Here is a 22,720-nt window from a genome sequence, read left to right on the forward strand (position 1 = left end):
TGGCCTTCAATTAGTTTTACAAAGCACTAGTCAAACTTTCTACACACTGATACTCTATCTTTTACTGCTATCAAAAAAAGTAGCAAGTGATTCAGTTTTTAGCTTACATTGGCATAGCTGTCAATGACATTGTACTAGCTAGCATAATACAATCAGGTTTTTGGGAGGGACTAAGTTTATCCAGTCCATTCCTCCACCCAAAGGGAGGGTCATTCACCCATGTGGTCTATACAGATCAATCTATATAGGTACAAGCAAGGAGCTAGTAAACGGTGAGAGTCATCTGCAAAGGAAATGGCTGTACATATATTATACAGAAAATATAATTTTGACACTGAACGGTCTCTGTATAAGAAAGCAGGTATTCTTTATTTATGCCTTCTCTCATTTACTCAATCACAGTTTAAATGAAGACTCAGACAAAATACTTAATGTAGCCAGAGAGTAAAATTCTTATTTTAAAATAAAATAAAATGCCATTATCATGCTTGAAAATAAGATTGTCAAAATACATGATTAGGGAATATGGGAGCAGTGAATACGTCAACACGAAAAAATTACAAGATCCCAGAACAAACTTTATTAGACTGCTATTTTCTCAAGGTCATTTTGATTACAATAATTTTGATATTAAAACCTGAAACATGTTTCACATAATCACATATTGTCTTTTAACATTCACGAGCGTCTTGGCCACGAGCACCGGATACGAAAAGAAAAGAAAAGTCAAAACGTTCCAGGTCGTAGGAGCTATTTTATTCCTCTGCTGCAGTGATTTTCTGATTTATCCGGAGTGTCAATAAAAAGGCAGCTGACAAAAAAGAAGGTTTATAACGTTGACACAATGGGCCAGTTTTTATGACCTTCTCATTTGCTTTAGTTAAAGATTACTTCATTACAGTAACTATGAAACTGAATATCAGGTAACCCTTTTAGAAATGCAACTACAGTGGAAGGAAGGTGGGAAAAATCAGAGATTTCCTAAAGAAAAAAGAACAGCTACAATTAAATGCCTACACTGACCATAATATACTATTGTCAATGGAGAAGAAACTGAAAAATACCAAATATAGCATTAAGGCAATATAGGTTTTGGTTTTTTTGCAGATCCCACACCACACCAAATGCCCTAAAGTTTTGTATGGGACTGCCTACCAGGACAAGTATAATTTATTTTATCCAATTCGTGTTAAAAAAATTTTTAAAAAAATTACAAATACAAAAGTGATCCTTTGAAACTGCTGTTCTTGTAGTGGCTGAAGCTACAAACTGACCCTGTTTACAAGTCATGAGTGCAAACCGTGAGTTAATTACAGGGCAGGTGCAAGGCCTCTTGTCACCTGAGGTGGAAGGATGCGCTGCCACCTTATTCCTCATCCTTCCATTCTGCCCCCTCCATTTCCACTGCCAATATCTTCCTATTCTCCTCTGTGCCCGCCGCCATCCTCCTATTCCTCTGCAACCACCATCAACATCCCCCTTCCTCCTTCCCCTTCCCCACCACCAATATCCTCCCCCCTCAATACACCACAGGCATGGGGTAGGTGGCAGCAGCTGCTCCTGTGGGGCCTGTGACCCTCCCAGCAGAGGGTGGGGGATGTATGATCCACAGCCCTTCCAGATCTGCCACCTGAAATGGGGGATTCACCCTTGGGCTGTCCCAAGTTAATTAACACACAATTTTCCGGTTTCTTGCTGAACATGAGGCACTTCTGCTTTGCATATGCAACCTCCAACAAGCTGCTTGGAGGCTGCTGAATGATGTGAGAATCTTGACACTTTGGGTTGTTTGTGGGTTAAAGAAGCCAAAGTTAACCTAAGAACAAATTGTAGGTTAACTTTGTGTTGTTCAGCCTACAAACTATGTAAGGTGTCCGGGTTTGCACATCATGCAAAATTTCCAATCAGCCCGACTGGTTATGCAAAGCAGAAACAGCACACTCGTGGCATGCAACGGTGACCTGAGAACCAGGTCATTGCATGCATCTGGGACAAGTTGTCTATACAGGACCATTTTTCATACTGAAGAGCAACAATCCAAGGCCCCATCTTGACGTTGGCACCACGAGGCCTGAGGCTCCCACTTTGGCGCTCCTTCCAACATCTGCATAGGAAGGACTGCCAATGTGGAGTTGTCGTCACCACCAGGCCCCTCTAAGAAGCAGGCAATGCCTTTCCTAACTAACACTGGAAAGGACTGCTTCTGTAATTTGAAAAAAATCATCAGGGCAGACAACAGTTTCCCTTCTTCTCCCAAACATTGTGTTTTTATTTTGTCACGTGGGAACAGAATTGTCTGAAGGACTGCTAATTAGTCCACAGCTAATATGTACTTAATGAAACTGAAACACTAACTTATCAAAATGGCCATTCAACAGTGAATTGTGCATTAGAATTCTTCAGACAACCTAGTCCCATTTGATTCCCAGCAGATGATCACTGCAAATATCAAACATTGGATGAAAAATTGAAGCAGCAGTTTGAGAAGACCTATAATGAAACAGAAATACATGGCAAAATAATGTTCTCTGCCCAAGTTTTATTACTGAACTGCTATTTTCCTCCCTTCCTATTGCTGTCCCAAAGTTTTAGCTAATGTTAAAATCCAGATGGTTGTAAAAAGTTATAATCATGTGCTACCCCACTTGTTGTAAAACTTATGTAACATTAAATACCACAAAGGCTGGCATGTTTTAGTCATGTCAACGTCTAACTACAATAGGAAACAACAGTCTTCTCTGCCGTGGGCTAAATGTATTTAAAGAGCAGAACAGAATGTGTTAATCAAGCAGAGAGGAAGCCTAAAGTCTTTACACAATAAGAGACGCTGAATGAGGCTGTATCCACAGGTGATAAGCTTAGGTATTTTTGCACCTCAAGTGAAAAGCCAATATGACACCACCACCCAGTCTACCACCTATTTTTTCGTTAACAAATGGAAATTGGAGGCAAGAAAACAGCATTCCCCTCTGGACTGTGCCACCTCAAGGATCCTGCTTCATGGTAAAGACACACTTACAAATCCAAGCCCTTAAAATGGCATGTGTGTGTGTGTGTGTGTGTGTGTGTGTGTGTGTTCATATATCCACAATGAGAGTAAGTTGACTCAAACTGTAACCCAACAATGAAGTCCAGGGAAAACAGTTCACATATATTTTGGCACTCAGTTGAGAATGCCTACTTACATCTCAAAAATAACTGCCTGAAACCAAAAAGAGCTGTTGCTGGAGGCATTGGGGGAGCTGGACCAATGATACATCTCTCTGTAAATGCAGCTACATATGTTTTAGATTCAGTTTGAAGCTTCTGTAAGGTAACATACGATTCTACCTATCGGAGACCAATTGCAAAATGCTGTATAAAAATGTGTTATACAAGAAATGTGTACTGTAAGAGGCATGTATTATTGAAGCCATGAGGAACAATAGGGTAGTCATAACTCCCATTAGCTGCTAGGTTTGATGTCAAACCCAAAAGGTAATTATTACTTTAATTTTTAAAATTATATTCTACCTTTCTTATAAAATAATACAAGCCAACTAACATATAATTAACACAATAAAAAAGAATCCTACTAATTCCTAACACAAAAAGTTAAACAACATAAAAACAAGAAACCCAACACAAGCAGCAGCAGCAACACAGATCATGAAGCTCACTGGGTGACTTTGGATATTCACCAACTCTCAGCTTAACCAACCTCTCAGGGTTGTTGTTGTTATTATTATATTTATTTGTATCCTGCCTTTTGCCCAATACTGGCCCTCAAGGCGGCCTTGCAAAATTTTACAAGTTCTTAACATAGATGGACGACCAGATTATTCTCCAAAGGCCTGCTGGAACAAACAAGTGTAACCCTTCGGTCGGTACCCAGGGCCGGGTTCTATGTCTAGGGGTTGTTTGTTTTTCCCTTAAGGTTAGCTCAGGCTCAAGCCCCCACCCAGGAAACCTGGGACACCAATTTAGAGATGTCTGAGTAGCAACCTCACCCACACACCTGAGGTATAAGTACTGGTATTTATTCAGTTTGACAACAAGCAACAAAAATAGAACATGGGAGACAACCTTTTGATTAACACATTTCCCTCCCAAGGTCTAGGTAGGCCGATGGAAGCCTGTGTCCTTTAGCCTTATTCACAAGCCCAGGAGACAGTGAATGAATAGGGATCCTCCAGGCATGCAATAAGGTGGATGGTAGGTGGCAGCAACCGGAACTGGGGTGCGCTGCAAAGAGAACTGATTCAGCAGCATCAGGAACTGGGATGCGCTGCAAAGAGAACTGATTCAGCAGGCCCAAACCAGGAACCACCTCCAACACTAACCATGTCAAAGTTCAGCTCCTCCTTCTGCAGCCAGATACTGTTGCATGCACAACACTATATGCAAAATGAGCTCCTTCATGTTAGGGCATGTTTTCCCTGCTCCCCCCCACCGGGTGGCGTGTACTCATTTCTCTACTGCTTTACACAAGTTTTTGCCTACTTCCGAAAGCCCATCAAGGAGGAAGCCAGTCTCGCTTCCCCGGGAAGAGAGTTCCAAAGCACTGGAGCAGCCACCAAGGCCCTCTCCCATGTTCCCACCAAGCGTGCCTGTGAAGAAGGTGGGACTAAAAGAAGGGCCTCTCCAGAAGATCTCAAAGCATGGGCAGGCTCATAAGGGAGAATACAATCTTTCAGATAACCTGGACCCAAGCCATATAGGGCTTTATAGGTCATAACCAGCACTTTGAATTGTGCCTGGAAACAGACTGGAAGCCAGTGGAGCTGTTTTAACAGGGTTGTGTGAGATTAAAATATAAAGGAGGAGGATCCTGTATGCCACCCTGGAGTCCTTGGAAAAAAGGTGGGATATAAATGTAACAAATAAAATATCTAAATACATAAATACTTAAGTCACCCCAAATACAGAAAGCAGAGGGTATATTCAGCTCAAAGGTTACTCAGAAGATCCAGGATTTATAAAGGTACCTGAAACTATATAATGTACGGATTTGGTAGGCCTCTGTGGGGAAAGCATTCATCAAACTGGATGCCACAGTTAATAAGGCCCTGCTTCTTGTGAATATCTGCCAATCCTATTGCCTTCTATGGGCAGGTAAATGTAAGGGTATACTATGTAATAGTAATATTTCAGTATTCATAATAAAATCAAATTCATGGTGCAGTCCTTATATTTACTCAGAAGCAAATCTTATTAAGTTAAATGGGACTTACTCTCTTCTAAGTGTGCTTAGAATTGTAGAGTTACAGAGCAATACTATGTTTACTCAAAAGTAAATTCCACTGTAGTCAGTAGAGCTTACTCACAGGTAAGTGAGCTTTGAATTGTTCTGATAGTGAAAACATTATATATGATCCTAATTTTCATGGTGACAGGGAGAAGTTAGACAATATCATTATAACATATTAGCTACAAAATTAAAAAATGAAACAACAGCGACGAGAAAGCTTGGCAGAACTACACCTTGTGTCAAATCATTACAATTGCGGAAAAGAAAACAGGAAATAATACTATGAAAGCGGTATATGGAAAGTGGATTGTGCCCCAACAGTTTTCTGTGCACTTCAATACCGCTATAAAACAGTAGTTTAGATCTAGTCATTATGTCATATGGGTAACCTTTAAAGTGCTACAAGAATTACAGAAGTTGAAATTCTATATGTGCTAAATCTGTACATAAAAAATAAAGAGGCAGGATGCAAAGAAAAGTTTAATGCAGCCAGCTACTTAAGTCCAGGGGAAAATCATCATCATCATAATCTCTACTGTTAAAGTAGGGCTTCTGCACCTGAATGCTGTGGCCCAGGAATTCAATGAAAGCCAACAGAGTACTCTTCAAATCAGCATAATATAATCTCTGCATGGCTGGCACTGGCTAACGACCTGGCTGTCAAAATCTAGACCAGCTGAAGTTTGCTCTTCGGAGGCATCCCATGTAGAGCACATTACTGTAGTCCATTCCCACCATATTGCATTATCATGCAAGTACTTGAATAATTACAACAGCTTGGGGAGACAGCAGGCCTGCAATCCTGACTTTAGTCAGATTTAACTTGTCTGGGTAAGAGTTTTAACACGTCACAACACCTTTTGCTGTGGATCACATAACTTAAACATATAGGCTAATATTAGAGGATTAATATCAGTCTGAAATTAAAGAATATGGCTGGTATATACTTCAGTCCTCAACCATTAACTCAGACATAGGGCCCTCTGATTTCTGTTGAAGAAGTGTAGTTAGGAATGAAATACTAGCATTTCAACCCAATTCTCTCTCTCTCTCTCTCTCTCTCTCACACACACACACACACACATACACACACACACACACTCACACACACACACACACAGAGAGAGAGAGAGAGAGAGTGATCCCATCCCCCATTCACAATTTAGACTCTTTCATAATATCCACCTTGCATCCATGACTTAGGTATCGTTTAGTTATTCATTAAACTCTGGTGCCAATGACCAATTTGCACATAACATGCTTTTAACTGTCTGACATTGCCTCTGTGCAGAAGGGGAGGGCGGGTGAGGGAAAGCAATCATCACAGCTGTGAACATTTCCTTGTATCTGCAGAACTCGAGCTGCAAAGTGCGGCAATTTGTACCTGATCTCTGATCTGTGAAGTTTGTACAAACCTTTGAACCTTTGGCCGAAGCTGAAAAATACAGTTACTAGCCCTGCTGAGCAAGTGCCAGATTAGATTACCATTGCCCAGTGTTAATATACATTTTGCAAAAATGTTTAACTAGGACAGGGGGCCTTTGAAGGACATGCATGTATTTAATGGGGGGAAGGAATGAGTACAAATTAAACCCCGTTCAAAGTTTAATTTTGGTTAAAGATTCATCTAATTTTTTGAAGTTAATGCTCCAACTCTCTGAAAGGAGTGGAATGAGACACAAATTCATTCAGTATTGTAATGCCTATATTTTCAGAGGTCTAACAGTAGGCTCTGAAAAATCAGTATAGGTTTATATTTGTGGTAAGACGTAAATCAGTTTTAAATGTCTGGGCAAATCATAACAGGTTTCTACTTTATCAATCCTTATACTGATGTAAGTTTAAATTATATTGGTTCCAGAACACTCTTTGAATTTTTTCTCTCCAATAAAACTGGAATTAATTTCTTTCTACACTATTTCGGAAGATTTAAATGCTACTGTTATAAACACAAAGTCATAGAAGACAGCCGGAAAAAATAAAGCAGCCATTTTGCAGATCCAGTTTACACCAATGCTAACTACAGAAAGTGGGCCTAAGCATAGAGACAATCTTAAAATGTTTTCTGTTAAACTTGTAAAAATTAAACTAAATGTATTTTCAGTTGATTTAACAAACCAGACTCATAATATATCCCTCCAATGTCATAGTAAGTTTTTCCATATATGAAATTTCCAGTACATAGCTCTTAAAAAGTAACATACAGGTGAAAAAAATAGGTAAAAATAGTACACAAAATGGCACACAAATTACTTCCCCCACCTCCACCTTTAGACCAAGGATGAAATATCTACTGAATAAGCATGATATGAGGAAGCATATCATGGTATTCTACTTATATTATTTTTACATAGTACAACACCTCTTTGTGTAGAGAAATAGTAAATAGTTTTTTTCATTGAACTAAGAAACCCCCAAATCTGAAGCCTCATTGTTTCAGATCCCAATGCCAAATTCATCATATCTGCCTGAAGAATGAAGTATTCCACAAGGTTGGTCGAGTCAGATCCAAGAAAAATACAAAAGGTACATTAATCTCTCTTTGCTTGCTTGATTTAAAAGAATGGCAGCTCACCCTACCCTTTGCTTGCTCAATTTGTAAGCCTTAGAAGTACAACACATTTTAGGTCAAACTTTTACAATTATGAAACCTGCATGAATTGCTTGAAAGGAAATTTCTTTGAGACATTTGTCTATTGTTGCCAAAGCTTGTGCTCAGAATTATTAATTCTCTTTCTCATATTTACACTCTAGAGAAGAGTAAGGAGAAGCAGTAGTTTTAACCGTAGCTATTCAATGTAAAATTAGACAAAATCCTACATAAAAAAGGAAGCTTTCTGCTTACCTTTCTAGTCCTGCAATCGCAACAGGTTAGTTTTACTTGCACCTTTGATTGAATAACCTTTCCTCCTAGTCACGAGGTCTGACTCTGTTATACAGTACACATATCGCTTTATTGGTCAATGAGCTTCGGCTATTTAAATTCCATGGCAGTAATTTGCTAAGGGCACCTCGAAGGACTCTGAATGGGTGGGACAGAAAAGAAAGATGTTCAGACTGCCCCAATGCAAAACATTTACTCCAGCAGTTCGAAAAATTAATTGAAAAACCCCATCTGTAACTAATGGATTTTTATGAGGCCAGTTCTAAGCTTAAGAGTAAGAATGGGAGACACACACTTTGACATTTTCCACAGGGAGTAGGAATTGAAAACAAAAAAACAGACTTAACTCAGATTAAAATTGGCAGAAAGGCAGTTGAATCATATACAAACAACTTCTTCCCAGCACAAGGCGTTGTGCAAATAGTTTGTGTGACTCAAAACAGATAAGATAAGGAGGAAGGGCAAATTTTGCTTGGCAGTGGGATTTTTTTGTTTAGAACGCAGTCTATTTTTAAGCCAATTCATCAGAATTTTAGACTACTCGTCAGGATCCTTTGATTAAATTAGCAGACATTCAACCTGAGAGGCACAGCAAAAGAGGCAAGAGGGAGAGGAGGAAGCAGCAACTAATGCTGAAGGAGGAACACAAAATTCCATGTGCTTAGTTACCAGGTGTTTGCTATTTCTCCAGCAAATAAGGAATCAGCTCGGAAGAACAATATATAAATATTGATACCATAGTAAAAAAAAAAAAAACAGCAGGAGGGGGTGTACATAACACTAGGTCCCAGAAGCACTTAGGTAAAGTAAACACCACACCTTTTCAAACAGTAAGAGAGAGAACCAAACCAAAGGACTCTTCGGTGGTTGAATTTGCCAGTTCAGCAAGCTAAAAACAGCTAGTGGGAGGGAGAAAAGGATTGTTTGAGGATATGATAAATTATTAGAGATTCAGTGTCCTCCTACACAAGGTTAAATGTGAACATAGTAGCATGACGACTCGTCCTCCTTCTAACATGAGCAAGTAACAATTCTTCCCAGAAAGAGATCCATAGCTTTACCCTCTGCTTCACCAAAATAACAAATTTTTCAGAACACTAACTTGAAACACACGATTGTTACTAAGTTAGCAGAAAAGACTGTCCTTTGAGAAGCCCCAATTAAAAAATCACTTCAGCCACAAACTCACTAGGTAAGCCAATATTTCCTTCACCCCAACCCCAATACAGGGATAATAAAACTGCCTATGGTAAAACCAGTAAGTCTTTACTTGCAGTCAACAGGCCATGAAAACATTTAAACACAAATATAGAAGAAAACCTAAACACAACTGAGGGCCTGTCTTCACGACAGCGCACTCGCACCTCAAGCTCCCCAAACCCCACAGTTGCACTCTTGCGGGGTTGTCCCCATGCCAAGGAGCGAGGGCAGGATTTGCATCCATCAGAGGAGGAGCCGCTGCCGCCACAACACCACCGCCCATCTCTCCCCCCCCCCACCTCATGGGGCTTTCCATTGACAGCCAAAGGAACAGAGAACTTTGTTTCTCCCCATGCTAGAAGCAGCGTGGGGGCATTCTGGCGGCCATTTGGTTAATCAGCCCACCCCCTATCCCCTGCCTGGGCAGATGGCAACCAATCAGGAGTTGCCATCTGCCCAGCTATGCCTGTGCCGCAACTCTGGAACAGCGACAGACGGCAGATGCGCCATCCTCGCCATGCTCTGGAGAAAAAAGTTGGGTTAAGTCCCCGACTTTTTTACTTCAGAGCTTTGGGGGGGGACCCTGGGATGGCTTTGCAATCAAGACAGCACCCCCGTGGAGCCACCCTGGGGCTTTCCCCACCTATAGACAGCCCCCGAGGGATAAGACAAGTCTGTAAAATACCGTTTTAGGGTGAACAGTCCATCATATGTGATCTGGTAGAGATGGCCAAGTTCGAAAATTTGGCCACCTGTGCTGGTACCTTGAAGCAGTTTGATTATAAGACTGTAAAACAGCCTGGGAAGGACTGAAAGATAGGATAAAGAAGGCAGGACCTACACTCCTGCTTTAAAACAGTTTATAACAGTAGTGACAACTATTGGGGCCCAGGACACACTCCATATACAGTTTTCAAGCCGTTTTCAAAGTGTCATATCCTGCATGGTGTAGATCTGGCCAAAGATCCTTGCTTGCCCCTTGGTAGCAGCTACATTGGAAAAAGGCAGGTGGTATTAGTTTAAAGATTGAAATGTATATAAAGTCATTGGTACACTTGAAATATACTAGAACAGAGGTAGGCAACTTGTGGCACTCCAGATGTTGTTGAACTGCAACTCGAATCACCCCTAGCCAGCGCAGCCAATAGTATCTATATTATGTTCATTCTGAAAGGAAATTGAATACAACTCCAATGACAACAATAGTAAATATGATATAGAAGAAGGATGAAGATGTATACTCCATGTTCTAAGAAGCCTGATCCTTCATTAAATGCAAAGTATACATAAGCAAGAATGCTTGGTAGGGTAGAAGACTACAGCATAATACAATTAAGTGAATTACAGCATGAATTACTTTGTTGCCTCCCAAGTTACCCCCCAAAACCTCTTGTAAATTTGCATACATTACATATTCATTTTTAAGAGACCTCCAACTCTATTGGATAGTGCAACAAAAATAAGTGGTGTTGTAATTGCAAATATGGCCTAATCTACACCAAGCAGGATATTCCACTATGAAAGCGGTATATAAAAGCCAGGAGCCACACTACTGCTTTATAGCAGTATTGGTGCACTGACAACTGCTGGGGCCCATTGACACATACCATGTACCGCTTTCATAGTGCTATATCCTGCTTGGTGTGGCTCCTGCCTTTTATATACGGCTTTCATAGTGCAATATCCTGCTTGGTGTAGATTAGGCCTATATGATGACAATGTGAAGGCACTGGAGTATTAACTCCACAAACATCAAGTTTCTGTAACTGTCATATTCACTTCCTACACACTTCAATTTATTTTTACTCTGATTCTAAATACACCAAGTAGATGGGATAGGATGTAAATTATATCCACTATGGAAAAGTATGTAGCCAATTGTGCTCCAAGAAAAGCTTAGTTCTGAAACCTGTATCAGGTTACTAGTATTATTATGTATGTATTATTTAGTATTAATTTATTTCTAGGATTCGTCAACACATAGGGGAAATCACGTTTCCCGTACCTTTGCTTCTCCGCCCCCGCTTTTGTTCCTCATTACTTCCTCTTTCCGCCCAGAGGAGAAAGAGGAAGAAAACAAAGACCACATGGCCCATTCAGGGGCTGTTTTCATCTCGCCGCTTTTCCTGCACACAGCAGGAGATCATGGCACATTGCTGTGTTGTTTTAAAAAGTCACATTAAAAAGGGGTCTATTTTGCAACAGAAAAAGGAGCGGGAGGCATGCAGGAGGTAGACGTCATTGTCTAAAGGATGTGCACACAACTATAAGTGTGCTGAAGCAAGCTTGCGATAAAACGCTCATCTGATGAGCCTCCTATGCTACCTTTCAGGAAAAAAAGCTCTCCTAAATCAACTCACAAAGTTAAAATAAGGGTAAAAATTAACTCATTTAAAATTATAAAACTAAAAGAGCAGTCTGAAACACTTTCTGGACCAGCAGAAATTCTAAAAAAAAAAAAAAGGGAAAGAATGTAAAACTGGCATGAATCAGGTCTAAAATAATGATAATGGAAAGCCACCACAGAACACAATTGCCAATTTTTGAAGACTTTAGGGGAAAGGTTAAAGTTCAAGTCCTTTTTAACATAGTTTTTTGACAGAAAAATATATATTCCATAAACACTTTTGTGTACATATGAATACATGCACATGAAAGTGTTCTTTGGAATACATCTTTGACTATTAAGAGGGGAAAGGATTGATTATCCCACCCACCCCACACAATATTAGTGCTATTTATTTATATATCTCTAACGCAGAAGTCACACAGCTGGTTTTAGTATTATAATGGAAAATACTCCATATTCATTCCCAGTGTTGCTATTCTGGTATGCATAGCGGTCAAAATGTTTACTCCCAAGTAGTCCTCCATACATTTTTACAGTGGTATTTTAGACTGAAATAATTAAGGATTGCTCCCTTAAGTTTCAGCTGTTTTTCACTTTATATACACACACACACACACACACACACACACACACACACACGATCTACACTACTGCTTTAAAATGATTTATAACAGTAGTGACAACTGTTGGGTCCCAGGACACACTCAATATACAGTTTTCAAAATGTTTTCAAAGTGTTATATCTTCCTGGTATAGATCTGGCCACAAAGAGAGAGAGAGAGAGAGAGAAAGTGTAAAGATCCAGAGAACATAAGACATGCTTTTGAAATCTTTCCACACTGTTGGCAATTCACATTTGGAGAAATTATTTGTTGGTCAATCAAAAGAGCAAACAAGTTAAAATAGAAAACTGCCATGGTGGAACAAGACCTGCTTCTTGACTGTTCTCTTGGACGTGAACGAGGCTTCTCATCTTAAAAGCTACTTAGAGGACCACCGAGCCATTGTAAGAGTTCAAGAGGCAAAACAAAGAGCAGCCACTTTTGATATGCCAAATGGAAATGAGAGACTGGAAGAGAGAATTACATGGGAATCGGAGTAAGCATGCAATACATATTTTGCAGATCAGTCTAACACAAACATCATTTTAAAGCTATTATAGTCTGAAATGGGGCTTTTGAATCACATGCAGCCAGCTTAGGGGCAGAGGGGGTGGGGTATGCTTAGGACATTTCACAAGAGCACCAGTGTTTGCTGTTAAGGTTAGCTAGCAAGTGCTTCTTTTGCTAATATTGCATCTCATCACCTGAAAGGCTATACATTTGGCTTCCAGCAGCACTAAAGGTAGTTTGTGGCTTGAACTTTGGCTGCTACTTGCTTATTCCTTTGTATCACAAGAGGCTCACTTCCTTGTTCCTCTACCTCTCTTCACCCCACCCTAATAGGCTCAAGGTTTCATAAAATTTATTACCTTACCTGAATCTTTGCATGGCCTCAGGCTTGATTTATCTTCCAAGTCATGACTATAAAAGTTATCAGCATAATTTGATAAAAGTACTACAAATATTGAAACTGGGAAGAAAGAAAAAGAGGTCCTAGTCTGCAAGGGTCCCTACCATTTCCAATAAGTATGAAAAGTGGAGAACCCTTATTTTTGGTTCAGGTACATATGCTTCAGCAGCTTCATTGCTTGATGAAATACTGATATGCAGTTTGCTACCCAGACAAGTCCTGAATTTGGTTTATTAATACTGAAAACCCTTTTTGCAGGTAGAAGAACAAGCATCAAACACAACTGGGCTAATAAAATATCTTTCATTTGTGGTAAAATTATCAGGTAGGTATCATGCATTTTATCCTAAATTATCCTACAGTCTGTATCGTTTTGGTATACAAAATTCCCTTCGGATATAATTAATAAGCACCATCAGCTAACCGTTGAAGTTACTCGCATTTCTTATCACATCTGTGCGCCAAGTCACTTCACTTGTAGTTTAAAATATGTGCCTGCTCAAAATCACACCTCTACATGAGAGCACACCAGAGACAGCCAGTTAAGAGCCATCACTAGTGTCTTGCTCAAAAAATGTATCTATGTTTTCTCTCTGTTGACTATTTGTTATTCACTTGTTACAGTCACACATGGCCTTTAATGACTGAAAACACATGTTTCATAAACTTAGGTGGAAATATGATACCAAACATTTAGATGCCTGGGATATTTCCATCCTTGTGTCTAGTACTATTTATATAGAAGCATGTAAAATTTCCTGGTAAGTAGAAGCACAATTTATGTCCTAGGAAAAGAGCATAATGAAAGAGCTTCCTAATGAAATCAGAATGAAATATTAGATATTTACAGGGCCTTGTTCTCATTTAATCAGGAAATTGCAGCTTTTCAGCTGACAAAGAACTTACTAAACTACAAGGAACATTGTTGTTAATCTTCACGGGACCTTTAAGGTTACCTCTTGCTCAAAGTTTAGCCTATAATACGTACATTGAGATATAACATTGGAAGAAACAGTGCAAGTAAAATAGACTGTGTTGTATACTTTGTTGCTACCAACAACATCTTTCCTACCATATTTCTTTGATTCTAAGATGCACTTTCCCCCCCATATAAATGGCTGCGTTTATTATTTTTTAGAATCAAAGCTTTTTTTCTGTTGGTGGTACTGAAATTAGTGTGTGTCTTACAATCGATGGTCTTAGAATTGAAGAAATACAGTAGTAGGGCTTGTCTTTTAATAGCTGCACAGAAGGCAGAAATTCAGCAAATGCAGGCTTTCTTGTCGAATAGATACAGTAATTGGGAAAGCTTTACCAGTTGAAGCCCTGCCATTGTTTCATCTGAAGAGATGTGGAGATGCTGTGGACATAATATATCTTGACTTCAGCAAAGCTTTTGACAAAGTGCCCCATGATATTCTGATTAACAAACTAGCTAAAAGTGGGCTAGATGGAACAACTATTAGGTGGATCCACAGTTGGCTACAGAATCAGACTCAAAGATGTTTATTAATGGTACCTTCTCAAACTGGGGTAATGAGCAGGATACCCCAGGGCTCAGTCATGGGGCCAGGGCTCTTCAACATTTTTATTAATGACTTGGACGAGGAGGTGCAGGGAATGCTCATCAAATCTGATGACACAAAATTGGGTGGGATAGCTAATAACCTAGAAGACAGAAACAAACTTCAAAGTGTTCTTGATAGGCTGGAGCGCTGGGCTGAAAACAAGAGTGACATTTAATAGGGATAAATGCCAAGTTCTATACCTAGGGGGGAAATGCCAAATGCTCAGTTACGAGATTGGGGATACTTGGTACAACAATGGAACCAATGACCTAGGGAGGTCGTGGGCTCTCCCACACTGGACAGCCATCTGTCAGGTATACTTTAAGGTGGATTCCTGCATTGAGCAGGGGGTTGGACTCAATGGCCTTATAGAACCCTTACAACTCAACTTTTCTATGATTCTATTATGCTAAAATGGATTACTAAAGGCACAATCCAACAATTCCAGTCAGAGAGAGAAATTGGATACGTTTAGAAAAGCCAGCGGGGCAGCACAAAAAGCTTGGTAGGTTATGAGCTGAAAACAAACAAACAAAAATGGAACAGAGTGCAAATTGTCAAGAATAAGTAGTGCAGATGTGTAAGAACAATGTCAAGAAAGCTAAAGCTCCAAATGACCTGAGGTTGGCAAGGGATACTAAGAGCAATATAAAGGGTTTTCCCCAGTATATTCAAAGCAAGAGGAAGATCATGGTGAACATGTTAACGGGTGGTGCCTTGTTAACAGGTAGCAGTGACAAAGAGAAGGTGGTACTACTCCAATCCTATTTTACTTCCATCTCCTCCTAAAAGAGGAACTGTGGGCAACCTCACAAAAGTAGCATGACTGATGGGGGGATTCAATATTAATAAGGTCAGGAAATATCTAGCTACCATAAATGATTTAAAGTCTTCAGGGCCAAATAAGCTGCTTCCTAAGGTACTAAAGGAACTTGCTGGTATACCCTCACAAACTCTTGTCTATCATATTTGAGAAACCTGGAGAATGTGTGAAGTTCTATAGAACTGGAGTCACACAAATGTCCCAATCTTTTTTAAAAATAGAAAATAGAGGATATGGGAAACTACAGTCTGACTTCAGTACCAGGGAAGATGCTACAACAGATGATAAAGGAGTCAGTTTGTAAACATCTTGATAATAATGCCATGTTTAGTAGAAACCAGCATGGATTTGTCTTGAATAAATATTGGGTTACTACCTTAGTTGATTGTGGGAAATGTAATTTATCTTGATTTCAGCAGAGCATTTAACAAATTTCCCTGTGATATTTTGGTTAGCAAACTGGCAAAATGAGGGCTAGACAATTGCATCAAGGTGGCAAACCATATTCAATGGTCCTTCATTAAACTGGAGGGAGGTTTTGAGGGTTCTATCCAGGGCTGAGTACTTTTCAATATTTTATCAATGGCGTTGATGAAGTGAAAGAAATCAGTTCTGCAGATGACAAAAAAAATGGGAGGGTCAGCCTTGTTCCTACACACCTGCACTACTTATTCTTGACCACATCAGGAGACAGAAATAAAATTCAAAACAACCTTGATAGAATGGGAAACTGGGCTGAAACTAATAAAACAAAATCCAACAAAGACAAATGCAAAGTTCTGCATAGGTGGGGCTGAGGGGAATCAAAAGCACAGGTATAGCATGGGGTATATTTGACTTGGCAGTAGTACCTGTGAAAAGGGCCAATCACAAGTGGAATGTCAGTCAGAATGTCAGCTGTAAAAAAAAATGCAATTTAGTATGCCTTAATATAACCATAGTTTCTAGGAAGTAATAGTTCTGCTCTTTTCTTAATGAGTCAGACCTCATCTGGAGTACTGTGTTCAATTGTAGGTACCACATTTTAAGAAGAACTAGACAGAATGGAACAGATACAAGGAAGGCAACAAAGATGGTGAACAGTAAGGAAAACAAGTCTTATGAGGAAAGGCTGAGGAACTTGGTATGTTTAGCCTGGAGAAAAGAAGACTGAGAGGGGGGCATGCTAGCACTCTTCAGATATCTGAAAAGCTGTCCCACAGAAGAGAAAGAAGATTTGTTCTCTGCAGCCCCAGGCTAGATCCAATGGATTTATGTTGCAGGAAGATTTTAGTTGAACATTAAGAAAAACTTTTTAACAGTAACAGCAGTTTGGTGAAGGAGCCAATTATTAGGGGTGGGTGAGTTCTCCCTCGCTGGAAGTCTTCTTTCATTCCTCTCCTTCAAAAAAAAAAAAAATACTAGGAGGCTGACAATGCAATCATATGTGTCTACTCAGAATTTAATCCCATTGACTTCATAGAATCATAGAATAGCAGAGTTGGAAGGGGCCTACAAGGCCATTGAGTCCAACCCCCTGCTCAATGCAGGAATCCACCCTAAAGCATCCCCAACAGATGCTTGTCCAGCTGCCTCTTGAAGGCACCTCTTGAATGGTGCTTACTTCCAGGTAAGTGGGTATGAAAGACACCAAGAAAGGGAAATGACGTGCTTTCCTGCTGATTTGAAGGGACAGATCTAGGGAGTGCTTTTTGATGGAGGGGGAGAAGAGAGTGTACAGTGGACTTTGGGGGAAGGGGGAAATACTCTGCCTGTTAAAACCAGGAAACGTTTCTGCTGTCCCAAGCTGCAACAAAAGAGAACAAGGCACATGGAAAGGTCAAGTAGCTCTAAAACTCTTAAGAGACTGAAGAAAGGGAGGAGAAAAGGGGGGGGAATGGGGAGGTGAGTCTGGGATTTTTCCCATATCTGTCTGTAAGACCACCAGATGACTGGAGAGGAACCACTCAAAAAATAACGTGGTGCAGTTAAACTTCTGTGCAGGTACACATGGGTTATCGGAGACAGAAAAAATATTTCACCAGAAACAGCCCATGTGATCTTCAAACAACCACCACTTCTTATGCATCTCCCACTACAGACATGCAGCACAGAATCACATTAGACACACAGAGGATATGTTGCAGTAATGATTTACATGTGACCACTAAGCAGCAATTGCCTTTGAAACAAATATCAGCACAGCAATGCCTCAGAAACTAAGGAGGCTGCAGTGTAGACTCTGACCCCAATTTCAATCACTCTCATTGCAAAAAAGGATCTCATCATGTAGCTTGTCTGGGAAACCTCTACCTGAGAGCTTCATTCTATTGGGCTACATGATACTTCTAGTCAGGTATTGATGGTCTGGGTTCTGTGTAATTCAGTTTCTTATTTTGGTAGATATTCATGTGACTTTGGGAATAATACTTTTCCAAGTCCAAATGAGGTAGTCAGACTGAAAGTCTTTCCAGACAATGCCCCCATGGCAGATTTTTGTCATCCATACTCCCAACTCAATTGCTTCATATTCGTTCACTTAGGGTGGAATCTCATATGCGCATACTGTTGTAATCTTATTTCCCCAAGGAATCTCCCCTGGAACGCATGTGGCAGGGATCACAGACATGATAGCACTCTTCAAATACTTAAAAGGTTGTCACACAGAGGAGGGCCAGGATCTCTTCTCGATCCTCCCAGAGTGCAGGACACAGAATAACGGGCTCAAGTTAAAGGAAGCCAGATTCCAGCTGGACATCAGGAAAAACTTCCTGACTGTTAGAGCAGTACGACAATGGAATCAGTTGCCTGGTGAGGTTGTGGGCTCTCCCACACTAGAGGCCTTCAAGAGGCAGCTGGACAACCATCTGTCAGGGATGCTTTAGGGTGGATTCCTGCATTGAGCAGGGGGTTGGACTCAATGGCCTTGTAGGCCCCTTCCAAATCTGCTATTCTATGATTCTATGAAATGGCCTCAGCTGGCTGTACCCATAAACACCAGGGGTGGGAAACCTTTCTCAGCCTGAGGGGACAAACTCCATTTCAGAGAAGCTTTGGGGGCATTTCAGTGGTGGATGGGACCAAAAGCAAAAGGGGGCAGGGCCAAAACCACAACAACACCCCCAGCATATTATAGCTTAAAACTCTTATACCAGTAACTAAGCCCTAGGAGCGGCGGTTCAACTTTTTAACAATGTGGTCGTGGGTGGGGGACTGTACCAATTTGGGAAACCACCCAATGAACAGTGGTCGAGGGGAAGGGAGTGTGGCCATCTAAGGAACACTGGAGGGCCAGCTTGGAACCCAAAAAGAGCTAGTTTTGACCCACATGTCTGAGGTTCCCCACCCCTGAATGAACCAGGCCTTAGTTTCACTTCACTAGATCCTATCACAGAACTGTCTAGATATTCAGGGCCAGCCCAAGCAACCTAGGTAGCTTAGCCTTTTGACATTTTCTGAAATAGCCTATGCTAGTTAATGGTTTTCCTCTGTGTGCTACCAATAAAAATACTTTTCCGTGTCTGCCGTTTCCAAAATTCATCCTATATGCCTCGTGAAAAGGAACGGCTAAAGGAAGTGATGGAGGGACCCAGAGAGATCAGGTGTCCTATGCTTCTCTGAGAATTGACACTGGCAAAGAGGAGTAGAGGGTAAAAAGGATTGGCCCCAAACTCTCAGATAAGTCACCTCTCCAACAATATCCATGAGCATCTTGCACTGCTATCTGAAAAGGCGACCCTGCCACGCACAGAAAAAAATATCAATGTGGATTGACTTCTGCTTTATTTCTGAGCATTCAAGATAGCGGCCGCACTAAGGATATGATGTTGTTACTGGAGCACAAGCACAGGAGTGGTTTGCTCTCTGCCTTCCTCCACAGGTTGCTTTGGAGTGCTGAAGAGATAGCTGTACTGCAGATCATTGAGGAGGCTGGCTCATCAGCAGAAGCACCACTGAGTCACTGAAAACTGGCAGCTGGCAAATCAGCTGCCACATCATCATACCATTTGTACTCTTGCCCCTGGGGGCCTGCCTTCAATCTCCTCCACCCACCTGGAACGGTTTCTTTATTGAAGATGGGAAACTGAAGGGGGGGGGGGGAGAAGTTGGCCTGGCTGTATCATTAACACGGATAGGAAAATGAAATTCTTTCTTGTGTATTTTGGAATGGAAATCGATTGAAGTGGAATTCATTTTGGAAAGAGCTGGATAGGAAATTAAACTGATTTGCCTTCTGTAAAAAAAATATAATATTGTTTTGTTGCAGCAATAAATGTGATATCAAAGAGTGGTGCCCTCCAGATGTGTTGGGCTGGCTGGGAAATGTTGGGAGTTGTATTCCAATACATCTGGAAGGCACCAGGTTGGGGAACACTGGCTGATGGGTTTGAGCAAGTCACTTTCCATTTCCTTCAGCATTCTGTTGGCTGAATCATAGAATAGCAGAGTTGGAAGGGGCCTACAAGGCCATCGAGTCCAACCCTCTGCTTAGTGCAGGACTCCACCCTAAAGCATCCCTGACAGATGGTTGTCCAGCTGCCTCTCTCTTGTGGGAGAGCCCACAAGCTCCCTAGGTAATCGTATGTATTGAACCTAAATCATATGAGAGCCTAAACCAATACTCCTCTCCCTTGTAAATCCTGATAAAATGCCAGCCCTACCCATGGAAAATTTATTCCCTGGTTCTAAAAACCACACCCAGTGTGTAACCTCTCCCTCACCCACCATCCTGCTTGCAGCCATCTAACCACTGGGGAGGTTTGATACAGAGCAATGCAATAAAATTGCTCTTCTGAGTTGTATTGCTGTGGCAGCCTCCAAGGCCTGAGAACGGCAAACACGGCGTCTTTCACTTCTCCAATCTACCCCTGGCTTAACCCATATAAAGCATGACCTACAAGGAAGTGCTGAGAGGTTTTGCAAATACATGTGAACTTTTTAGTATGATGCTAACTTATATTTTTGCTAACCTACATCCTTTGTGTTGCACTGCAGATTCAGTATAAATCTAATAGAAATTGGTTCTAACCAAGACCAAGAAATATTGAAATGGGGTGGGGAATGCTATAGCAATGTGCTAGTTTGGGCGGGCTCAACTTCAAATTTTCCATGGAGGGTAGTACCCCTTTTGTTATTTCCATGCACACTACATGTACACTCATTCCATTTACTAAATTTGTGCAGGCTGATCCAGCAAAAATATACCCTACATCCAAATTGGCTTCTCCTGCTTGCTGCCCTTATTGCTCCCACACGCAGCTCCCCCCTTTCTAGCAGAATCTATCATATATGGGACTGGCCATCTCTTTTTACAACTGAAACTATATATTCTTCCACATTGTAATTCTTCCTGTGGTCGGGTGCATTAAGACTTTCCAGGGGCATGCATGTAGCTTGTTTATGTTTCAGCAACTAAAAAACTTGATGGAGTTCTATTGGCCCAGAGCGAGTCAACACCTTGTTGCAATGCTTGCATGGCTCAGCACTTCACCGGGCCAATTGGAAGGAGTTGGCACCTCTCCAAATGAGAGCCTAACAGATTGAAGGTCCAAGGATTTGTTCGCTTAGTAAAGTTCTGAAGTAAACTAGTTTACTTGTAGTCATTGTCTGACCTGGCTCTTGTGAAGGCATAGCCATTCTGTAGCTGGGGAGACCAAGCCTCCCCCCTTCTTCACACCAGTGAGCACACCAATGTTTTTATAGTGATTAGGGCCTGTCCTCTGACCTGCTCTGGCCTATTGCTATATGGAGACTGGCCTCCCTGGGGTGCCTGATTTGAGGCTGCATCCTTGTTTGAGATTTTGTCAGTCACTAATTCAAGAGCCGCTATAGGTTAAAGTCCTGAATGCCATGAGCAAATCACTCGTGATCAAAATCCCAAGGCTGAGGAACTGCATGCTGCCAACTATAGGAATGACTTTACAGAATCTGGGCTTAAGTCAATTGCTGGTCAAGCTTGGAAATCAGTCAGTTTATTAAAAGCAATAAGCCTTCGCAATGGCTGGCTTCAAAATAATACCTCCTTTCCATTTACAAAGGTGAATAGGGAGAAAGTACACCATAAGCCAGCATTTCTGAAATGTTGTCATAGCATATTCCTAAAGTACAGCATTGTACAGCATCACTCTTGTCATGCAGATATAGTATAAAGACACCTGGTCCCTTAAGCAACTTGAACATAATCGCAAGATTCCCAGCCTTCTCTTAAGAAAAAAAATTCTCTAGCTCTTATGGAAGTTGTATTCAGGAACTTCTATACAACCAGTTCTCATATCTCCACCACTAATTACTAGAAAACAAGGGCTCAAAACAGTTAAGCCTATGACTTTAGTTCATTTGATTCACAGAACTGAATAGTAATGAATAAAATGCCAAAGGAAGTAGACTGTGGCTTAACATCTTCCATATTTCCCCTTCAATACCCTTGAGGGGAGGGGGCAGGCCTCAATAACCAGAAATATATTCCATATAATGAACTTGATAAGCATCAGACCAATTTTCATGCTGTTGTCTTGTGCAGAATCACAGGAATACATACAGCATATACAATATAATGCAAAAATTATAGTTTTTGTATTTGTTCATACAGCTCATTAAAGAAAACCAGTCAGAACTTTAGTCTACTTTTTAAATGTATATTTTCCAGGCAGTGATAAAAATTCCCCAGAATTTCCACTTCTCCCTGATGTACATATTGAAAACAAAAAATGATCACTGAACATTTTATGCGTTCAGATAGTGAAGTGCTAATAAGAGGAAGAGTTAGCATGTGAAGCTGCCTTAATTTATTAAAGCCCAGTTAAGATGCAACATTCCCAACCATTTTCAGAGTGGTGTCTCACATTGGGGCTGTTCAGACAACATGCTAAGCCATGGTTAGTCCATTAACCCTTTTTCAGCATACAGTTAGTGAGCATGTTTAAACCATGCTTATGTAGCCACCATGGTTAGGAATGGTTCACATGACACGCTAAGTCACAATGTTTAGTTCAAATGCTTAACCACCGTGGCTTAGTGTGTTGTCTGAACAGGGTCAGTGACAGTTTTGCTAACCATGAGTTTTGCTAACCCTGCTTAGCTTAAACTGCAGTTTGTAAATCACAAGTTGCAAATACCATGGCTGACAACAGTGGTTTGGAATTGGTGAAGCAAAAATGTGTGTGCCGGTGTGACA

General features: G+C 40.8%; 1 protein-coding gene across 8 annotated transcripts in view; it reads right to left on the reverse strand.

The window, feature by feature from the left end:
• RBM47 (RNA binding motif protein 47) overlaps positions 1–22,720 on the reverse strand; it is a 315,704-nt gene that overhangs the window by 272,072 nt on the left and 20,912 nt on the right. Inside the window, exon 1 of one of the 8 annotated variants that reach the window (XM_063136414.1) lies at positions 8,076–8,126. The exons of the other annotated variants lie outside the window; for them this stretch is intronic. The gene's annotated coding sequence lies outside the window, so the exon portion shown is untranslated. Of the gene's footprint in view, positions 1–8,075; positions 8,127–22,720 lie in introns of those variants that run through there. 8 annotated transcript variants of the gene reach the window in all.

The sequence above is a fragment of the Elgaria multicarinata genome, chromosome 10 (assembly GCF_023053635.1).
Source record: "Elgaria multicarinata webbii isolate HBS135686 ecotype San Diego chromosome 10, rElgMul1.1.pri, whole genome shotgun sequence".
NCBI classification, from domain to species: domain Eukaryota; kingdom Metazoa; phylum Chordata; class Lepidosauria; order Squamata; family Anguidae; genus Elgaria; species Elgaria multicarinata.